Here is an 8,387-nt window from a genome sequence, read left to right as displayed (position 1 = left end):
GTAGAAGTTGGAGGTTTTTAAGCATAAGAGTGGCATGATCTGACCTGTATTTTAGCAAGATCCCACTGGCTGTCACGTTGAATGGAGATGGAGAGGGAGAGTGGAAGCAGGTTGACAATTTGGAGACAAACAATAATTCAGAGACACGATGGTGACTGGACCAGGTGGTGACACTGAGAAAACGAGAAGTGATTGATCACACATATATGTTGAAAATAGAATGGAGAGGATATTGGATCAGATGTGAGATGGGAAAAAGAGAGGAGTCAATAGCGATTCCAGAGTTTTTGGTCCAATATCAACATGGTGGATACAGCCACCATGTTCCAAAGAGGAGAAAACTAGAGGGGGGGCGTCTTAGGAGGGGATGTTGAGGGGTAAATGTTGGACATTTTAAGTTCTATGTGCCAGTTAAACATGCCCAGGTAGAGGTGTCAATGGGTAGTTGGATATTCAATTGTGGGGTTCCAAGCAGGGGTCTGGGCTGGCAATACCTTGATTTCAGACTTTTGACCTCAAAACTGTGGGACAACAATAAACTCCTGCTTTTTTAAGCCAACTCATTGTGTGGTACCTGTCATAGCAGCTCTAGGAAACTGAGACACAGTTTGTTTATCCACTAAAGATATTTGGGCTGTTTACAACATTTACCATTATGAAGAATGCTATAAAATTCATGTACATGTTTTTTATCATAGATGGGTGTTGAATTCTGTCAAATGTTTTTTCTGAAGAAACTGATAGAAATGTGTTTTTATTCTTTAAACTGTTAATGTGGTGGATTACATTGACTGGTTTTCAGATATTGAACCAGCCTTGCATTCCCAGAGTAATGGTTGTGGTGAGTTATTACTTTCGTATATTACTACAATCAATTTGCTAATATTTTGTAGAGGATTCTTGCATCTATATTCATGAGGGATACTGATCTGTAGTTCCACCCCCTTTGCTTCTTTTTTCTGTTTGTTTTTTTTGGTACTTTGGTTTTGGTGTCATGGTAATGCTGACCCCGTAAAATGCACTGAGAAGTGTTCCCGCCTCTTCAAATTTTCTGGAAGAGGTGATGTAGAATTAAGTTATTTCTTCCTTAAATGTTTGATAGAATTTTCCAGTAAAACCTCTAGGGGGTGAAGATTTCTTTATAAGAAGGTTTTAAACCACAGATACAATTTTTAAAACAGCTATCAGACTATTCAAGTTACCTGTTTCATCTTGGATGAGATTTGGTTCTCTGTGAATGTCCAGGAATCCATCCATTTTATCTACGTTATCAGATCCATATGCATAGAGTTTTGTTGTATTCCCTTATTATCAATTTAAGGCCCACACTCTGTAGTAATACCCATTGCATGATGTTTTTCCACTTTTCTTCTTTCTCTGCATGGCTTCCAGAAAGAGGAGTGAAAAAGTTTGAAATTCAGGGTCTGCAGCATTCTTACTCAAACAGAAATATGAGAAAAACTTTCTCAGATTTCCAATGCTTCATGTGTAATCCAGCCCCAAGGTCTTGTACTTTAGGTGAATGTTACGGAAGGAAGCTGAGCCCACTGGCAGCAATCGTGTTCCTGTAGGAATGAAATTGGCAGGACACCAGCAAGCAAGGAAAGAGAATGTTTCCCTCATTGTATAAATATTCTTTGGGGGTTTCAGAAATTATTGGAGAATTGAAACCCAAAAGAGGATGCATTCATCATTCATCAATCCTACAGTTTTAATATTAATGGGATCTCACTTACCATTCTCAAGCTGGCAAATTAAACCATAGGTGTTACACAATATTTTGGAAAGCAGATAGACTTAATCATCAGTTAAAACATGAAAGTTAGGTAACTATTATTTAAGAGGGTAGGGAAGGAATTTGGTAATTAGTGACCAAAGTTTATTTAAAAGATTTAATAATTTAATACAAGATTAGATTTTAATAATTTTGGGCACATATAAGATAAAATAAAGGACATAAAACACTGTATTCAATAACCAGGACAAATTGTAAGATATTTTAGTTCTATGTTATGGCTATAAATAAGATATTTAAAAAGTAATAGAAATGTATTTTTTAAAACTGATAATCTTTTGAATTTTTACTCACCCAATTACTTTTTTTGAAGCTTGTGTATTGCTGAGCTCTGCAAATTTGTTCTATCATTTCCTGTTATAATTTTGTCAAATACTGCAAGTAGATGTGCCATTTACTCAATTGATGTGAAGTACTCACGCACAAGGATTTATTTGTTCTCATGTTGCATCTTTTGGAAAGGGAGACAGATCGCCTAGGAAATCCTTAGCAAAGCTAAACTTTTTTATGCTCCATAAAAAAAACCTTTTGTAAATTCACCAGTTTAGTCTATATGATTATGTAAATGTACATTTGTGGGCATCTCTACAACAATCACACTCTGTGCTATTATTCTAGCCTGGACTCACAAAAACATAATGAAAGTGTCTTCATTTAGCATTTTATAAATATTTCATATATAAAGAAAGCAATGTGTCACTGTTTTTACATTTTTCCTGGTCAAGTGTTTTTAAAAATTCATAAGGGAAAAAAAGTATGACCCTTCCAAATAGTAGACCATAAAAGGTAAGAGATATATGCTAGAGATTATGAAAAATATTCATTTAGTGGAAGAAAAAGTGCTGGAGGATAAATACTGATATAAGAATGAGAAAACATAAGATGTTGCCAAAATATTTTCTTCAAATAATCAGGGAAGAAAAAGAGATTAGAGAGTAAGAGTAAGAAAGAAAATTCTAAAATTAGTTGGGAATGTCTAAGGGGACTTGGTCCTCTCTCTCTCTCTCTCTCTCTCTCTCTCTCTCTCTCTCTATATATATATATATATATATATATATATATATATATATATATATATTTCTATCTCCAGCTTTTTATATAGCCTCATATCTATTTCTTATCTTATCATCTATCTATCTTGCTAGCTAGCCTTTGTTATAATTTTGTCAAATACTGCAAGTAGATGTGCCATTTACTCAATTGATGTGAAGTACTCACGCACAAGGATTTATTTGTTCTCATGTTGCATCTTTTGGAAAGGGAGACAGATCGCCTAGGAAACAAAAAGCCAGTTTTTTGTTTCATTCATATCCTCTATAGTGCATTAATTTTCTATTTTATTAATTTGAGATTTTTCCCTATTATGTCTTTTCTCCTCTTTCTTTGAGTTTAATTTGCTCTTTAATTTCTAACAGCTTAAGATGGAGCCTTGATTAATGATTTTCCACCTTTCATTACTTCTAACAGATGTATATATACATTTCAAGGCTATAAATTTCTTTCTGAATACAGCTTTAGTTATATCATACATGTTCATTACCATTATTTTGAAATGTTTTCTAAAACATTATGGCTTATTTTTCAATCCACAGACATATTAGAAGACTGTTGTTCGATATTCAAACACTTGGGGGATTTTTTGTTGATCTTTTTAGTTATTGATTTCTAGCTTAATTCCACTGAAGTCAGGGAACACACTTTATTTCCCCATCCTAATCCTGTCAAGATTTGTTTTATATCCAAATACATGAGATAGGTATGTTGAAACCGTCCTCTGGGATTAGGGATTTGTCTATGTCCCTTTCATTTCTGTCCATTTTTACTTGCCTTATTATTATTTTAAGATATGTATGTTATTAGATCTGCAAAAATTTAGAATTTTTGTATCTTTTTTATTGCTTGGCCCCTCTAGCACAGTGAGATACCCTTCCTCATGTGTAGTAATGTTCTTTACTCAATGCCTACTTTATCTAGTAGCTGAACAGTTACTTTAGGTGTTTTTTAGGTTAGTGTTTGTGTTTGAAAGGTGTTTCTTTTTCTCTCTTTTCTTTCTATTTTTCTCCATTCTTATTTTTTTTTTTTTTTTTTTTTAAAGAGATCATTTTATTAGTTTTTGTTTGTTTGTTTGTTTTTTACATGGGCTGGGGCCGGGAATCGAACCGGGGTCCTCCGGCATGGCAGGCAAGCACTCTTGCCCGCTGAGCCACCGCGGCCCGCCCTCCATTCTTATTTTTAAAGTGTGTCTTTTGTTAGCAGCATATAATTTTATCCATTTCAAAAATGTATGTTTTTTGGTTGGAGGATTTACTTCTTTTATAATTAATAAAATGTAATGGCCAATATATTTGAATTTAAATATATTATCTTTAGTTTTATGTTCTATTTAGTTGATCTGCCCTATGATCTTTTATTGTTCTTTTTCTTTGTCTTCCTTTATACCTTGTTTTTTTATACAATACTTTATTATTTTTTGTGGCTTACCTAGAGATAACATGTCCTTGATTTGTTAGAATCTCTTAAAAATTAGACTTCTATTTGTTCCAAGACAAAACAAAGACCTGAGTATATTTCAGTTGTTCCAAGACAAAACAAAGACCTGAGTATATTTCAACACCATTTACTACCCTCCCTAAGCTTTTTGGTTCTTGTTGTTAGTTATATTTATTATATGTGTCAAATTTTATAAGACATTACTATTATTCAGGTTATATTGATAGACTGTATACAGTCTCCATCCATTTAGAATTACTTAGTTACACGTTCTTTTGCTCTTCATTGCTTCCTATATTATTGTGCTTCCTTCTGTATTCATCTCCCTCTTGCCTAAAGAACACTCAAATATTTATTTTCTGTGGATTTGCAAGCAACAATATTCTCAGATTTGTCTGAAAATGTCTTTATTTAGCTTCACTTTTGAAGGATTCACTGCTTAGAATTTTAAATTGGCTGCTATTTTATTACAGCACTTTAGAAATATCATTCTATGGTCATCTGGTTTTTATTACTTCTGTTAAAAGCCAGCTGTAAGTCTCATTTATCCTTGGAAGTAATGTGCTTTGTCCTCTGGATCTCTTTAAGATGTTCTCTTTGTCTTTGATATTAAACAATTTACTACAATGTTCTTAGGTGTTGTGCAGGTTTGAAACTGTCATGTACCCCAGAAAAGCCATGCTACTAATTTTAATCCAATCCTGTGGGGGTAGACCCATGGTTTAGGTGTTTCCATGGAGATGAGGTCTTAATACTTTTACGGAAGCCCTATATGAAGAAAATAAAAGACAGAAAACAGAGAGAGAACTCAGAGCTGACACAGAAGGCAAAGAGATGAAATCAAGAGACATAGATGTTTAGAGATGCCAAACTAAGAAATGAAATCCAGACTTTACCCTGGAGAAGCTAAGAAGGGACCCACAGACACTTAGAGAGAGAGAGAGAATGTCTAAGGGGACCTGGTCTTTCTATCTCCTGTTTCTGTTTGCTACAGCTGCCAGAAGCTGCAAAGCAACACAAGTCTGGAGTAAGGACAAGCAGATGCCAGCTGCATACCTTCCCAGCTGGCAGAGCTGTTCCAGACAGGGGCTGCCTTTCCTCTGAGAAGGTATCCTCTTGTTGGTGCCTTAATTTGGACATTTTCAGGTCCTTAGAACTGTAAACTTGTAATTTAATAAATCCCCTTGGTCAACATCAATCCGTTTCTGGGGTATTATTTTCTGGCAGCTTTAGCAAACAGAAACAGATGTGCTTTGATTTGATATTTTCCTAAGTTTTGAAAAATGCTCTGCTAGTATCTCTTCAAATATTGCCTATTCCCCATACGTTCCCCCTTTTCCACTGGGGCTCCAATTACATATATACCAGAGCTTCTCACTCAACAATATCTTGTTCTATGTTTTGCAGTTCTCTCTCTCTCTTTTTTTCAATTTCACACTTTCTACTTAGTGGATCATTAATCCTTTCCGCTGCTCTGACTAACCTATTAAGTTCATGCAATGAGATCTTGGTTTTTGGCATTTGGTTTTTATCAACTCTAGAACCTCCATTGGGCCATTTTTTATAGATTCCAGTTCTCTGGTGAAATTCTCTTTAGTATATTTTCTGACATCTACTAATCACAATTATTTAAAAGCCTCTGTTTGGAAACTCCAGGGTTTAGTTCACCTGAGGGTCTGTTTCTATTCTTTTTCTTGGTTTTTGTCGTTTTGTACTGATTCCTAGGATTCCTAGTAATTTTTTTTTTTATTGAGTTCCAGGCATTGTGTATGATGAATTATAAGGGCTATCTTCCTTTAGAGAGGATTTTCTTTTCTGGGAGACCGAAGGGGTTCAGCTCACGTTGATCCAATCAGGGATTGAAATGAGCACGCCCCATGGTCTGGTGTCAGTAAGTCATATCTTCTTTGGTTTGTTCTCACATCTAGAACCTAGACTTCCAGGGGACACAATGGAAAGCCTGTCATGTTTGCCAATGTCTGTACCCAGTTTTTGTAGTTCTCAAATGCTGAGAAACTGCTTAAGGTTCTTCTTAGCACTTTAGTCACTTCATTGTCACTTTCTACTTTGTTTTTTAGAACCTCACACTGCGCCGTTTAGGAATCATCTTGAGGGAAAAAGAGTTGCAAAATTTCAGATCCACTTATGTGGCAACCTTAGGAATGCTGGACTCCAACATTTGCCAATATCGTGTGTCTACCAACGTTCTAAGCCTTTTCTACTTACCCTCTCACCTGTGCCTTTTACATATTGGAAAATGACTTGAAAGGATAAACAAAAAGAAGTGTCAGGTTTATATCCATACTTTTCCCTGTTTCCAGAATCTTGCTTCTTAATCTCAACAGCTTTAGCTGCTCTCTGATGCCTTTAAAAGTTGTTTGTTTGTTTAAATGTATTTTATCCAACTTTTTCAGTTTTTATTTTCAGGGGAGAAGGAGTTGATCTGACACAAGCTGTTCTGCCATAGCTAGAAGTGGAAATTTTCTAACAAGATGTTTGCATGCTTCTCTATAAATTCATACCGAATATCTTTCCTTCCTCTCCATTTTCACTTATTACATTTTCAGTTTAAAGAAAATTTACTATTATTATTTTTAAATTATATAATTCAGGTTTGGAATTTGTTTATTTAATCCTATGCTATTTATTATTTCTAGTGTCTATAAATTCTGTTTCTTTTTGGCATATAGCGTTCATTTTATAATCCAAATTCTCTTGCAAGTTCTCTGCATCTAAAACTGCATTGATCTTATTTCTTTTAATTGGATGATTTATTTTGGGAGTTATAAGAAGTCATCATGATTAAAAACTGGCCTATCTCAGTAGAAATTCTTTTTTTTTTGTCTACTGCTTATTTTATTCTCATAAAGTATTTCAAACTCCCTTGCCTGAAAGCCTGTCTTTGCATTTCACAATTTCCATAACATATTCTACTTAAAGAGAATTTGAAGCTCATACTTTTCTGGGCCATTATACATATTCTGTTTATATGAAATTTGTATTCAAACAGTTGCTTCTTTATTATATTATTCATGTGAGTAGTAGTCTCAGGGAGATGTATGACTAACAGATAATTACATGGAGACAGACTTCATCCAAAGAATGGAAAGGTTATGAATTTTATCCATAATTCACTCTCTTTCCTGGGAATAATAGTGGAAAGAAATTTAGCATTGTTCCAGACACAAGCTATTATAAAGTATGAAATCTCATTTTATGAAAAAAATCATAGCTGAATGCTAAGGCTGCTTGCCACATAGGAGACTTAAAAATAAGATTGCAGCTCGATGATATCCAACACGTCCCTTCGCAGCAAGAACTTTCCAGGTCCAGCTGCTCTCGGTTGTGTCTGACAGCTCGGCTCTCCCCTCTGTGCTCAGCAGCAGGTGCTGCTGGCGGTTCTTCTGCCCCAAACCCCGGGTCTTCTCCTGATCTCCTTTTGGGGGCTCCGGGCCCCAGGAAGCAGCTCCCACTCCACGGACCTCACGCGAGGCCCTTCCCCACATCTCCATCTGGCAGCCAAGTCCAGATCGCAGCACTGAACATGAGGTTCTGTGGCATATGGGGCCCAAAGAAGGGGAATCTTGCACCTGTGACCAGAGGGGCAACCCCCGTGGCTCGGTCTCAGCCCTAGACCTGCCCCCCTAAACATGGTCAAGTTATTCCAAACCCCTGGAGGCCCCAGCCAAGCTCATGGAAGAAGAGGAGAGAGAGAGGAAGACTGAGGTGCACTTTCCTCAGGTCTGAAGTCCCGAGCTTAGCTCCTTCTGTTCAATGACGACTGCAGAGAAGCCTCCTTCCTTCTAGGGAGCGTCTGCCTCCCACCCACAGGAGTGGGACCCTGCAGCACTTCCCCCTCAGAGGATGACTGCACAGCATAACAGTGCAGCTTGATCATCCTAAGTTATTCACTCCCAAATAATACGGCACACAGGGCACCGACCATCCAGTCCTCTCTGAGTTGCAGCAAACCCTGTTCTGCTCCTTTCGACTGTCTTTCCTCCAGCATGAGGCCGGATGTCCCTCCTTGACTCTTCTCCATCTCAGTGCATCTCATGTGGAAACAAAGCCGCCACCACCCACGAGCTACCAAGGAGAAACA

This window comes from Tamandua tetradactyla, chromosome 25 (genome assembly GCF_023851605.1).
Source record: "Tamandua tetradactyla isolate mTamTet1 chromosome 25, mTamTet1.pri, whole genome shotgun sequence".
In the NCBI taxonomy this organism is placed as follows: domain Eukaryota; kingdom Metazoa; phylum Chordata; class Mammalia; order Pilosa; family Myrmecophagidae; genus Tamandua; species Tamandua tetradactyla.
The sequence above is the reverse complement of the archived record's forward strand: the minus strand, read 5'-3'. Positions refer to the sequence as shown.